General features: G+C 39.1%; 1 protein-coding gene across 2 annotated transcripts in view; it reads right to left on the bottom strand.

The window, feature by feature from the left end:
- LOC123681860 overlaps positions 1-15,079 on the bottom strand; it is an 88,050-nt gene that overhangs the window by 60,927 nt on the left and 12,044 nt on the right. For both annotated transcript variants that reach the window (XM_045620186.1, XM_045620187.1), the window contains exon 2: positions 9,998-10,304. The gene's annotated coding sequence lies outside the window, so the exon portion shown is untranslated. The remainder of the gene's footprint in view (positions 1-9,997; positions 10,305-15,079) is intronic.

Raw genomic sequence — 15,079 nt, 5'->3', positions numbered from 1 at the left:
GAACATTGTTACGAGATATTAGGTGTTTTAAGAAATCGCTCAAGTTCTTGAAAATCAGGAATCAGAACAACAGAATGAGATATTCTAGAAAACTAAACCAAAATGCAGAGTTTTTGTACAAACGAACAAAAATAATATTGAGGGAATATTGTTTGGTGAGAAAATTCGGTAGTACCTGAGGGCCTTTTTTTATAATTCAGGATATTCACTAACAAATTTATTTGACAACCAATATAACTAATTACAATATTACAAGTTCAATAATTCTTCATTTTGGTTCAATTTCCTAGAATATTTTATTTTAGTGGTTTGATACTTATTTTTTAAGGGTTTGAGCGGTTTTAGAAACCGCCTGGCTCTCCAATACTTTTTTTTCGATTCCCACCTTTCTTGAATGCAATTAAGCTTTGGACTGTACGCAGAAAAATCCATTTCTGGGAAATACATTCGAATACTTAACAGTGCAACTCCAAACAATTAATGTGAACCTATCGGTCGAAAAAATATCAACTTCTCTAAAAAATCTCTTCTTCTCGATCCACACTAAAGGTGAGTCCCCACGACGAGACCCTACCCGATCGCACAAATCCCGCCGATCGCTTTAGGTCCGATTCGCGCGCTCCTCCAGATCGTACAGTGTGTGGGCGGCCTTCCGATTGTGATTTATCCGCCGTTTTCGGCCCCGACGGGTCGCCATGACGGCCCGCATTGATTTTGTCGAAACACGGACGATTAAATTTGATTTCGAACTGCGGGTCTCACCTGTCCAGGATCGTACCAGGGATTAGGGGGAAGCAGCGCCACCAGGTGTTCCCGTTGTTTGACTGGGAGATTAACCGCGCTTCGAGCTGGAGCTCTCCTCCGGGACGGAGAGGATGATGCAGGTGATTAAGGAAATGGGCTGGTTGTGGGTCTTGTGTGGGACGTATCTGTTCAGTTGAAACTTTAAGGTGGCAGGAGACTCGTTGAGATGGAGCTGAGTGCAGGTGGGAGTTTGTTTAGAGGGTCATTAGTGTCTTAAGGTTGTATTAGAGTAATTGATTTGAAGTTTCGTCATTACTTATCGTCTTGGTGCAATAATTTAGGGAATAAACCTCTAGCACCCATAGAATTAGCACCCACCGTCTTACAAAGTAAGAGACATCGTCTTGCTCTCAAAAAGAAGCGTTGTTTGGATCGTAAAGAAGCAGTAAACAATTACAAAAAACTGCTTGCTCAAAGACAGAAGGAATACAAAAAAGCAAGGGAGATCAAACGTAGGAGATCTGCTAGTCTGCGAGAAAGTAGGAGCAGTGTAAACAGTTCTTAATTTAGCTAAAAATTAATTTTTTTCAATTATGAATAATTTCAATTATGAGTAAGAAGAGCGCAAACTTATGTGGTATAAGCTTTAGGAGAAGGAATAACCGGAAGAGAAGCACTCTGGAGGAATCTTCTTGGGTTGGATCTTTCCAAAATGTTTCTTCGATACTTTCATACTGCGAGATCTGAGATGTAACTGGAGGTTAGCAATAATATGCTGCCCCTCCTCACTGGATTCTTTACAGGGCATTGCCACCTCAGTATGCACCTCATAAGAATGAGTCCATCAGAAAACGGCGAAGGTAGATTCTGCGGGGTGGAGGAGAACAAATTCCTGAGCACCTGCTGAAGAAATACTTCGAAATCACTAGCTAACGCAAAGAAACATCAGACAAGAGACTTGTAGTGATGAGGAAGTAACCTTCTTGAAGCCATCGCAGATACTGGAGTTCATTACAACTCTGGAGCTGGAGGACGAGCTGTATATTACAGCTCTGATGGAGGCCACAATAGACCAGAAGGTTGCAGTGCAAGGAAACTTTCCTTAAGTCCACAATCTACAATCTTCTAGCACAGCTATTAAGGATTCACAAATCTCGAATAGCATTGATTGCTACCGAAGCTGCTCTAGCAAGGTTTCGATAAACTCGATTTATAGGCGATTCTTTCGAAGAAAGATAATGGTTTTCGACTGAATTTCCTGATAGCTGAAGCTATCAGTGAGTATGAAGACCTGGAACTTCGATAGCTATTGGAAATTTAGGATTTCAATCCTTACCATATGACAGCTAACGCTTCTAGGGATGATAACACTAGAAATCTGCTTAGACTTGATTGAGATGGGTATCTATCAGAACAAAATATCTGAAAAGATCTCAGTTTTGAAAGCCTGAGGTCTTGCCAATTGCCTCCAACAATAATCTAATCTAAGCTCCAGTTACCGAACCTATCAGATGTCATCTTCCAACTTGGGTTCAATAAGTAATAATCTTATCTTAAAGTTGAAGAAAGATTGCGTCTGTACAATAGAAGTTTTCTTCCTATAGTTAAATTGATTTCCACTTCTGAGGGTATTGAGATCCAGAACTTCCCCTGAACTTCCTTTCATTTCCGGGAAATGGAGGAGAGGTTTTATCTTCACTTAAGGAGTTGCAACCTTCTTCCTGTTTATATTTGATTCCGGGTTATTGACTTTTCCGTATCATGAAATTTCTATTGAGGGAGCCTTACCCAATATCAAATAAACGTTCCTGACATATTTCAGACAGTGGACTGTTGGGACTGCAAAATCTAAGAAATAATGAAGGGTTTCCCAGTATGAGATTTTAATTTGATATTGAAAAAAAGGGTATCTCAAGAGAAATTGTGTTGGTGTTTATTTCATTGTAAAGGGAAAGGGATATATGTTGATATTGGCTATTGCCTTTTTTGGGGATTTATTTTAAAAGTGGTTGGTTGTTGCCGTAGGTTTAAAGGCTTTACTATATCTTGGGATCATTATGAGTTATGAAGGTTCAAGATATTCAATGACGTTTCAATTCTAGCAGAATATATTCCATCAAAAAAGGTCGAGGTACCGGACTGTTGAGTAATGCATCAACGATGAAATATAGGTGGGTAGTAACCGGACACTTTCAAGTGAATTATCAGCGTCCAAACAATATCGGAAAGGTACCGGAACGCTATAATCCATAGGGATCTCCCATCCATCATCATCTTCGTGCTGGCGAAACTCGAACGTACAGCCAATTTCGTGCCTTCCTTCGCAGGCTGAAATTTACACCTGTCATTTTCAGACAGAGGTATCCGGTAACGCCCCGCGAGGTATAAACTTGCAGGCTTTCAACAGGCCAATTGAAAAGTCCCCGGTCTATCATAGTGAAACACATTTTTTTGGCAAAATTCGATTTTATTATTCAGCATAGTTGCTTTCGCGAGGACGATACAGCGATTATAGCGATCTTACAACTTTTCGATACCATTTTTGTAGTACGATTTGTCTTTCGCTTCAAAATAGGCCTCACTTTCGGCGATTACTTCTTCATTGGCGCTAAATTTCTTTCCTAAGAGCATTCTTTTGAGGTCTAAGAACAGGAAAAAGTCGCTGGGGGCCATATCGGGCGAATACGGTGGATGCAGAAGCAATTCGAAGCCCAATTCATGCAATTTTGCCATTGTTTTCATTGATTTGTGACACGGCGCATTGTCTTGATGAAACAACACCTTTTTTTCTTCAAATGGGGCCGTTTTTTAACGATTTCATCCTTTAAACAATCCAATAACGCTATATAATAGTCGCTGTTGAAGATCTGGCCCTTTTGGAGGTAATCAATGAATATTATACCTTGCGCATCCCAGAATATTGATGCCATAACCTTGCCAGCTGACTGTTGTGTTTTTCCTAGCTTTGGATTCGGTTCATCGTGTGCAGTCCACTCAGCTGACTGTCGATTGGACTCCTAAGTGAAATGATGGAGCCATGTTTCATCCATTGTCACATATCGACGCAAAAATTCAGGTTTTTTGCACTTAAACAGCTTCAGAATCATTAAAACGTTGTTGCTTCTGATCGATTGTGAGCTCGCGCGGCACCCATTTTGCACACAGCTTTCTCATATACAAATATTCGTGAATGATATGATGTACACGTTCAGATGATATCTTCACAATGTCTGCTATCTCGACCAACTTCACTTTACGGTCATTCAAAATTATTTTTTGAACTTTTTCGATTTTTTCGTCGGACAGCCTCTTTTGGACGTTCGCCGTCTTCGGTGCTCATTTCACCACGTTTAAACTTAGCATACCAATCAATGGTGGTTGATAATCCTGGTGCAGACCCCGGAAACTCTTCATCAAGCCAAGATTTTGCATCAACTGTCTTTTTTCCCTTCAAAAAGCAATATTTCATTAGCACACGAAATTCTTTTTTTCCATCTTTTTCAAATAACAAAAGTAGCTACACTCACAACGCAATATCTCACAAACTAATGGTCGAACTGCAGTCAAATTTTGACACGTATCGTCTGAAAGTCGGTACTAACTAAAAATCATATGGATTTCATACTAGCCCCCCCCCCCCCCCATCTGTGCATCAGACCGGGGACTTTTCAATTAGCCTAATATGGTCCGAGCAGGTGATTCCCCGGGCTCGGGGAGACCCCGCCAGAAGCGGAGATGACGGAATTGTCCCGGTGTCTCGTTCCTAATTGGCCCGTTCGAAGCTGCTAAAGCTAATTTTGTTCGGTTTTACAGCGTAGCATTATTAGACGTTTAGCGTCGGTTCTGAGGTGCATCGCGTCTGTTATACGAGAGACGTTTAGAGAGCAACGACTGGTTGTAACAGGTTTATGGGTTATAATGGGGGAGTTGAAGGTTTTTCGAGTTGATTAGATCATTCTTTCGAGAAAAATACGGTTGGATGGAGATTTTTTATTGGCGTCGGGACGAGGTCGATATCCTGGGGGACAAGAATCGACTCCTTAGGGAACCCGCGCAGGTTTAGAGTGAAATGTTTACATTTAGTATCGATTGAAGACAATGGGAGCGTAGCGACGACTCCAATAATTATTTGAGATTGATGGTCCTTAACGTTAATGATGCTTTTGGCTTTTTTTTTGTATGAGCTTGTTATTTGCGTTTAGTTTTCCTCGATTTGAATGCATCAATTTCAATTTAATCACTGGAGAGTCGTTAGTACCGTTCATTTCAAAGTAATATTTCTGTTTCATCAGTTTTAGTGAACGCCTATTTGATTTATACACAAGGTATTACCGAAAACAATTCTACTACTGATTACTGTTGAGGTGAATTGAATAAAACACAAAAATTCCTTCAAATATTTTCATGGTTACAACAATTGTTTCTACAGTACAATGGTTTCTTAAATGAAGAAAATAAATCCGGAGTCTATTATTGCAATGATTGTCCTATGATTTACATTCAACAAACAGGTAGATCAATCAAGGAGTTATACTGAGTGCCATATTGAAGGTTTCATCAGTGTTCGAGGGATGAAACATCGCAATCCTCTGAGAAAGGATGCACCTTCAAAAATTCCAACTACACAAACTTTAGTTGTTTATATTAGTTGAATATTTTTTCATAGTATTATGAATCAGAGAGAAAACAAAGGCTCTTCAATCCCTATTCATGAATTCCTGAAGGATTGTTATATGAGAATAAAGCACAACATTGATATTCAAAGCATATTATACAGGGTGTTCTTAAATTGGAGGTACAAGCGAAAATGACAGATTCCTCAAATCATTTTGAGCAAAAAAAGTCCTTTAAACATGGACTCGCTGTTACCGATTTCGAGAAAAAAATTTCGAAGAATTCTTTAGTAATCCTCAGAAAAATCCAAATTATTATAAAGATTCGATTAGTAAATGGTGATAAATGAATTGATTATAAGTTTAGGTACTCACTTATCCAATTTGTATTGAAGATTATCAAAGATTCGATAAACTGGTAAAATCATCAAAAAAAGGAGGACCTCAAAAAACACCCTGTATCTCGAAACCATAGCGTTTACGGCTTCATGTATATAGGACTCTCTCGAAATTATCCAAGAACTCTGTAATTTTTGTTTATTTCCCTTCTTTTCAATTAAGAAACACCCTGTATGAGTCGTACATAAAACACCGATATATCCCAATAGCTGTTTCAACAGAAATATTTTTTTTCGGGGGGGGGGGGGGGGAAAAGTCAACATCTAGGGGATTAGACAAAAATTCGTTTAGATTTGGAGATATTTTGTTTCTTTGGGGGCTAATACCCCCTGGGCACTCCCCTGGATTCAACACTGGTTTCAAATAAAATGAAGTACGCTTCCAGCCAGAAGGACCAATGAGTGGGACAAAATGCTGGTCCGAAAATTGCTCCAAAAGCGACATTAACCCCGCTCGTAGCCCAAAAGGCCGCGTTGCCACATCTACAATTGCCCCCCGAGATGATATATCGCATAATTTTCCCAGCCGGCCTCTTTAATACGGAATTAACAACGCCTCCACTCCTACGTGCTGTGCGGAGGGACGAATTTGATAAATTTATGGCGGGAAACAGCCAGAGGCTCGGCTTTTCCGCTGTCGAAATTTGTCTCTCGGATGGAACGCGGAGTTCTCTCCGCTCGGAAGAGCTCGAAAAACCGAGACTTTTCCGGCGTTCACGGGGAGTTTTTCCGGATATCAAAGGTGGAACGAAGACGGCGCGTTATGAATTTACGGGTTTACAAGAAAATGTGATATTTGTGGTTATTTGATCTTGTTGCTGCGTTGCCAAATTTGGTTTTTTGATGGTGGCTTTAGGTAGAATGGGGGCTACAAACTTCTCCAGAAATTCCTGAGGCTCTGTAAGCTGTTTCAGCTCATTAAGAAATAGAAAGGGGAGCCACAAGAAGAAGTATTTATTTTCGACTTTCCAAAAATATGGAATTCAAAGAAGTTTGCTCGATCAGAGTCATTTTCACCTAGGAGGAGCAGATCGGAGATCAATCAGAATTGTTGCACTTTGTGCTCGGAAAATTCAAGAATAATTGTTGGAAAGCCTCTACATCCTCAAGGTGTCAAGGGTTTTTGGGCTGGTGGTGCAACGTTACCATAATATTTCTCGAAGAGTTGATCACTATGGATCAACAAGATCTTGAGATTTACCACCTTTTGACTCTTTTTTTTGGGACCACGTGAAAGGGTCTATGTCTACAATCGATTCAGGACCTTAAAGATGGAATTATCGAGGATATACAGCCAGAAATGTGCGAATTGGTCATAGAAATAGTCATAAAAAGAATATGGTGCTGTAACTGTAGGAAATACCTCTCTCCCTACAACGAAACAAAATTTCATTGATTTCTCGTAGAATCTTTTGGTTTTTTTCAATACCAAGATGAAAACTCTTATTGAAAAACCTTATACATAGTGGGTTGATCTATCCAGTTGGTAGATTTATCTAGTCGGTAAATTTACAAAACATTTTGATGTTTTCAGTAGTGAAACGCCTATGTTGAGAATTTGATAGTACATGAATCATTGTATTATCGAGAGATTTTTGTGCCTCATGAAGAAGTGGTTTCAAGAGGATCTTTGACGGCATTGCTCCTGTCTCTTTTCTTATCGTTGCATTTTTCGATTTGCTGGCAAGAATTGGCCGCCACAATCTAGCAATTCGACGCTTTTAGACATTTTCACTACGAGGTCATTTAAAGTCTCAAATTTATCCTAACAAGAGCTCAAGATCACCGTTTTCAGACGCTACATCAACAAAATCCCGCCACATGTACGTAATACCGTAAATGAACCACGTTCTATGCAACTACTGTCATATCCTTGATCCCATACAAATCTAAAACCCCATCAACTCCGCCGGCAAACCCATAAATACAAAACACAATTCCTCGAACAGTCGAAAACTCCTCCACGCTCTAAAATTCACAGTTCACCGCTATAACCCAAGCACGCTCGCCAGGTGGTTAAACTTCTATGCTTCTACGAACACGGTATGAAAAAAAATCTAATTTCGCGTCGGCACCGAGTTCCAAATGTCCCGTCCAAATATAATCTGACATATAAACATATTCGGCACACGACATGACCCCCTTGATATTAGACTTGTCATTTGGGCATTTCGCGGTCTCGCCCCACCCTTGAACTTTCCACGGGGTCCAAAGGGGTGGGGGGGGTGGCGGCGCCGCTGAAGGCGGCGGCACACACGTACGTTATTCCGTGGATCAAAGGGGATAATGATAAATATTGCGTTCGGGCTGCTCGGATTTGGCCCGCCAGCGTCCATATTATATAAGCGTCTTTATTAGACCGTGGACGAACATAGAATATATACGCCGAGTCGCCGATCTGTGAATTCCGGATGAGAGGCAACGTTTTCGGAAGGGGTGGTTTCCGGTTCCTCTCTCGTGGGTCGATCCGGAGCGGGGAGGGTTTTTGGAGCCGCCAAGATTTATGCGGGGGTGATGCAATTCTGACCTTTATATTGGGCGCTACTGATCCTCGAGGAGATCTGTGATCGATCACGGTGTCGGATGGGTATAGATGAGGGTACATCTGATGTAATGAGTTTTCTGTCAATTGAGAGAAAGTGGAGGGGATATATTGACAGCACAGCTGACGTATTTTTAATTACCGTTTCTTAGTTCAGTTTATTTTGTGAAAGAAGTAGATGGAACTCTCAGAATAAAAAACATAAATAGAGTGAGCATATGTCATTTCCAGTAAGCAAATTTTGTCCGCAACATGATCTATCAAATTTGACATGAAGCGCGCGCAGTGATACGATATTTCACTCAATTCGCGAATACTTCACAAAGAATGCGCTTCTTATGTCCATTAGTGAATAAACGTTTCATAATGACTAAAAATATATTGAAATGAATACCTAAATATATCAGAAATTCAAAAAACAAACTTCAAGCGCGCCAAACGACATGAAACATCCAATGACACTAGGAGAGCAAAAGTTGCCAAACTTTGGATTTCAGCAGGTACATAAAGAAAATAATAAATATTCTGCTTATTTCAAATTCGACAATTAGGAAAAATATCGGATTCCAAATGTTCAAATTTGCATATTTAATCGGGAATCACTCAAATAAATATATTTCATTCAATATAATATACATTCATAACAATATAGTAAAATTGTGGATTTGAAAATTTATCACAATCCGACAACGTAATCTAACCATGTTGGGGGACATGTAAAAACTGCGTATACTCCCTCTATCTACGTTTATTACTCTATGGTGTAACCTATAACTCATTAGAGTTTCTCAGACATCGGAAATTACTTTAGGTAGTTTACCTGTTAACTAATATATGAATCAAACGCGCCTTTTAGTTCATAATGAAACAGAAAATTATGAGAGTAGTCACTAGGGATCACTGAACTGCCTTACTGACTTCTTTTCAGTGGTTCTGCCACAAATAAAAAGCGAAGGAAAATCATGAATACTGTCTTAGAAACACTCGTCAAAGGTTGAACGTTTATCCAGTGATTGATGCTTTGTTCAACCGATAGCTCTGACTTTAGTAGATTGTGTTATGACGTAAAAACACATAATTTTCAAAAGATACATCTATACTTGTGAGATCCTTCTCAAAATTCGGTTGCACGTGAAAAAATACCATTTGGAATTACTAAGTATTCGCTTATTACATCTCATTTTATTGTTTTTATATTTCATTTATGAATCTAGTCCATTGATTCACTTGGAATATTTTAAAATATAATAACTTCTTCCTTCTACTCTTACAAACAAGTTTTTTCACTAGAATATTTCGTTACCTACTGGAACGATGTATTTCCTGGAGCTCAACATTCCTAATCTTGAAAAATCATAGAAGCAATGTTACCGACACAGAATCGCACAGTACTCACTCTAACGTAGTAGTGGTTTTTCGTCAGTAACTGGAGGCACAGACATTTCAAAATTCAGTACTTTCGTTAAACATTTTAATCAAAAATGAAGAAATTTTCAGTGTAAGAATTCAATCCTTATTGTACAAGTATTTGACAAGTGACGTAACAACAAACGTCAAATTCTCAATTTTCTATGACCGTCAAACAACGGTATAACCGAGGGTACGTTCCGATATCATCCAAAACTCGACTGTGCCTTTTCAGTTACTCGAAAAAAACCACTCGAATTCGTGAGGACGTCGGTCGGCGTCACATCACTCACCTGGCGCGTCCCTCGCCGGCGTCATTCTCCTCCATATTTCCGGTGACAGGGCGTCGCGACCGTCTCACAGCATCTCATCTAGCACACATCTGTCGGCCCATCTCCCGTTCTCTCAACCCCCTTCAAGCCCCTAGGTATCGAACTGCAGACGCGAGGGGGGTCTTCGCGATCTGTCGACGGGCTGGCGGCGGCGGCTTGGGGGTGGTCGATTCTCCCCCGTGCCGGCTGGGGGGCGGGCTGGGTCCGGAGTCCTTTCCGGGTGTCGCAGGTTGGATCTGCTCGCTGATATTAGGAACTTTTCGGTTACCTGAAACAGAAGAGAGGGGGTGAAATTAGTTCGGTGTCGGTTGGGGTGGTTTTTGTTGGGGGTGGGGGTTTTTGGTAGATTAAGAGGGGTTTTTTGTTGGGGTGGGAATTGTTGAATTCTAAAAGTAGATTTTGGTTTTTCGTAATTATCAAATTATTTCGAGTTGTGTAAAACCTTCACTTTCCATTTTATATATTCGATAATTTTTGGTATTTATTATGGTTATAATGTCAACACTGTATATCATAGAGTGATGAACATAGATAGAGAGAGTAGACGCAATTTTTACATGTCCCCAATATGTTTAGATTACGTTGTCGGATTGTCATATATTTTCAAATCCACAATTTTACTGAATCATTATGAATGTATATTATATTGAATGAATATATTTATTTGAGTGATTTCCGATTAAATATGCAAATTTTAATATTTGGAATACGATATTCTGCCTAATTTTTGAATTTATAATAAGCAGAATATTGATTACTTTCTGTATCTACCTGCTGGAATCCAAGGTTTGGCAACTTTTGCTCTCCTAGTGTCATCGGTTGTTTCACGTCGTTTGGCGCGCTTGATGTTTGTTTTCTGAATTTCTGATTTATTAAGATATTTATTTTAATATATTTCGAGTTAATATGAAACGTTGATTCACTATGGGACATAAGAAGTGCGTTCTTTGTGGATAAACTCGCCAATTGAGTGAAATATCGTATTACTGATATGTTTCAATTTCCACGCGCTTCATGTCAAATTTGATAGTTCTAGTTGGGGCAAAATATGCTTATTGAAAATGACATAATATGCTTCCTCTATCTATATTTATTGCTCTGAGTTCTATATTATTTGTGAAATTTCTTGTCTTTTATGTTCCTGTATGCCTGACATTTAGAAACTATATTCCATTTTTCTTTTTGGATGGATTCATCTTCAAGAGAACGTTTTACTGAACAATCTTCTGAGTAGATAATTAAAATTATCGAAATCACAATGATCTACACATTGAATTCATGAATACTAACGGTAAGATATTCTGATCTTCTGATCAAATGCTTATAATTATCTCATCGAATCTTTTGAGGTTACCACCACCAAATGAAAACCAAATCAGTTAAATAGTGATTCATATGTGGTGTTAATTCAGAATAGGAAGTAAGATTCGTTGAAAGCAATACAACCAGACAAATAGATGTATGTGCATAATTTCTGGATGAATCAAAGGAAGCACATACGTTTTTCATTCATAAAGGCAACTGTCATTAATTTGGGAGATCCAGTCTGTGGAGAGCCCGAAAGATCCGATGCAGTCTTCACACACCTTTCAAAGTATCTTGATTGACCAGTCTACTTGGAAATATTCAAGTTATTCATCGAGCCGTGAATTTAGGATCTTTGGAAAAGAAGATACAATACAACATAGTTTATGAGCTAGTTTTTTTTTTGTAACACAGTTGAAAGATCCATTTCCAGAACAATAGTCCTTTCCTGATAGTATCATCTTCTGGTTTGGTAATGATATCTTTGGACTATTGACTGGGGAGTTCAAGTCTGTAATTGTGCAAGTGTGCTATATCTTTACGTCAATCTTTAAATCTTGCACACTCATTAGTGCACCCGCTATGTTGAAAAATCAGTCCTCCACCCTTCAAAACTCAGCAACATCTTCGGGGTAACAATCTTGAGCTAGAACTACATAAGTCACGAAGCCATTTCTCCAAATTTTTCAAAAAGTTCATTTTCGAGTAACAAAAAGCTCAATCCACCAACTATACGAGCAAACTCAATTCGAACAATAGCAGTTTTAATCTGATTACCTAAAAACGATCAGAATTAATTTTTCAAACACGACGCTCCGGAGACCACTGCTGCTAACCGCCAAAAAAAAACGACGCAAACACACAAGAGCGCCCCTCCGGTACGTTGGAACGTGGCCGGCTCCGTGAAAAAAAATACCGAAGAGATACGAGGCGACGCACACTCGCCAGACCAGACCACTGGTTCATTACGAAATGGAAGGTACACAATTAGTAGCATTGGCGGTATTTATTTTAGGAATGAATTTTTCACGTGATAGCATTGGTCACGCGATGCTAGGTCCTGGCTGTAAACATTGAAATCGCAGGGCCGTTTCTAGGATTGGGACTGTGGTCCTTCAAGCTTATGCTGGAAGTCGAATTTCATAGTATACGCCCCTTATCGTGCTTAATTAATTGTTTCTTTGATTTACCTGAAGAAACAATTATCTATATATTTCTTAATTCACTTTTTGTTCGTTTTTGATAACATTTCCTTCTGATTGGGATCTTCAAGAATGTCTTTGTATCCATGATCATCATGGTCACGGATACAAAGACATCAGTCTACTCTATTGTAGCCATTGTTCGTGTTTGCTTCAATATTATAGCATATTTACCCTTTATTTGCTGATTGCATAGTTATTGGAGGGCAATTACTGACGCTGTAATAGCTTTATTCAGTTGGCTCTTAATGGTCTTTGACTGATGAGTAGTTAACTACTACAAATATACTATTTTAAAATGCGAGTCCAGTAGGTTGAACTTAATCGTGAGCTTGACCTTACAATTCCTTCATATGGAAAGTTATAAATTCCAAGTAGAAAAAAATACCCGTTTTATATACCAGCAGTATTTTGTCTCATCTTACAATTCAGAGGGAAATTAGTTCATAATCTGGCACCAGATTGAGTCTAATAAATGATATCGCAGAGATCTCATAATGAAAGGTGGTTTTTTTTAGAGCTATAGAACTTCAAATTGCAATAAAACAACGATTGACATGAATTTTATTTATCCGCAAGATAATCTTGTGGCATTACATTTTAAATATGATTTCTGGCATATGACCGCCACGGCTGGCTCGGATGTAGTCCAATCTGAACGTCCAATTTTCGATGACTTTTTCCAACATTTGTGGCCGTATATCGGCAATAACACGGCTAATGTTGTCTTCCAAATGGTTAAGGGTTTGTGGCTTATCCGCATAGACCAATGACTTTACATAGCCTCACAGAAAGTAGTCTAGCGGTGTTAAATCACAAGATCTTGGAGGCCAATTCACAAGTCCAAAATGTGAAATTAGGCGGTCACCAAACGTGTCTTTCAATAAATCGATTGTGGCACGAGCTGTGTGACATGTTGCGCAGTCTCGTTGGAACCACAGCTCCTGGACATCATGGTTTTTAAATTCAGGAATGAAAAAGTTAGTAATCATGGCTCTATACCGATCACCATTGACTGTAACGTTCTGGCCATCATCGTTTTTGAAGAAGTACGGACCAATGATTCAAACAGCCCATAAAGCGCACCAAACAGTCAGTTTTTCTGGATGTAACGGTGTTTCGACTTGAGGATTAGCTTCACTCCAAATGCGGCAGTTTTGTTTGTTGACATAGCCACTCAACCAGAAGTGCGCTTCATCGCTAAACCAAATAAAATGGACGTAGTGCGCGATACGTATTCCGCACAGAACCAAACTGATAATAAATCACTTGACAGCTGTTAAATCGATCGCCATCTTGAACAGTAATGCCTTATATAACTTAAAGTTATATACCTCGAAAAAAAACACCCGTTAGATGGAGTGGTTAGATGGATTGAGTCGAATAGTCCAACGTTATATGGTTCCTTGAACTTAACGGTTTCCATGTCTCCGTGGAATCAATATATATTAACTGTAGAAATAGTGAAAATTATAATGATCTACTCATCACAATTATCGAATCACATGATCTAGACATTAAACTTACAAAAACAAATGTTGAGATCTCATAATCTACTCGTCTCATGCTCAATATCATCTGATCAAGTCTCATGATCTAAGTGTAATCACATTCAAACGATCTCTTATTTATGAAAATAATTAGAATGAAAAGCGTTCTCGAAATGATCACATAGTCTACTCCTCTTTAATTTTATTAATTTTATTTTTATTTAAAAATTTAATGATCTACTCATCTGAATCGAATTACTTTCATTCATCCAACTTACACCTATTTACTGTTATCTCATAATCTACTCACTATAATCTCATAATCCACTCAGTCAAATCTCATAATCTACTCAGTCAAATATCATAATCACCCCTTTAAAATCATGGTATCTCATAATTTATTAACAAAAATTGTAAGATCACAATACCTTCTAATCATAATCACATAATCTACTCATCAAATCACATAATATACTTGCTTATTATTCACGATTCCCTCATGAAAACACTTAAATCACATACCCTCATCATCAAACCAGCAAAACCTGCGTTTTTGCCAATATTCTTCTGGGAAGCAAAGCAACGATGTACCAACAAAGTTCCACTCGAGTCCCATCAACGATGCCACACGACCGTCAAAAGCTACGGCCGTATTCCTCACGCCATCTATATTATATTCGTTAAAAAGAAACGCCGTTTTTCAAAGGCCCTTCACGATACAGTGCACACTGGATGGGGGCAGAGACACAGAGCCGATCCTCGACGTCAACGAACCCTCAATCACAAGTCAAAAAGCTTCGGAAAACGCGTCAATTCACCCTCGACACCTCTGACTCCTCTTCATTAACCGGCCGGGGAGTCTAGTGGCGCAAAAACCCCGGGACACGTGTCAAAGCGGTCCGGGAGGGGTCTCTCGTGTTTTCTTTTTTTTCGCTGGTGATGCGTTTTGCTTTACGCCAGTCTCTACCGCCTCCTTAATTGTGCTCTTAATTACACGCGAAAAGTGTTCTTTGGTTCTTTTTCAACCCTTCCGCGTTTCCGTGGAG

This window comes from Harmonia axyridis, chromosome 6, assembly GCF_914767665.1.
Source record: "Harmonia axyridis chromosome 6, icHarAxyr1.1, whole genome shotgun sequence".
NCBI lineage: Eukaryota > Metazoa > Arthropoda > Insecta > Coleoptera > Coccinellidae > Harmonia > Harmonia axyridis.
This window is presented reverse-complemented; position numbering and strand designations above follow the sequence as displayed.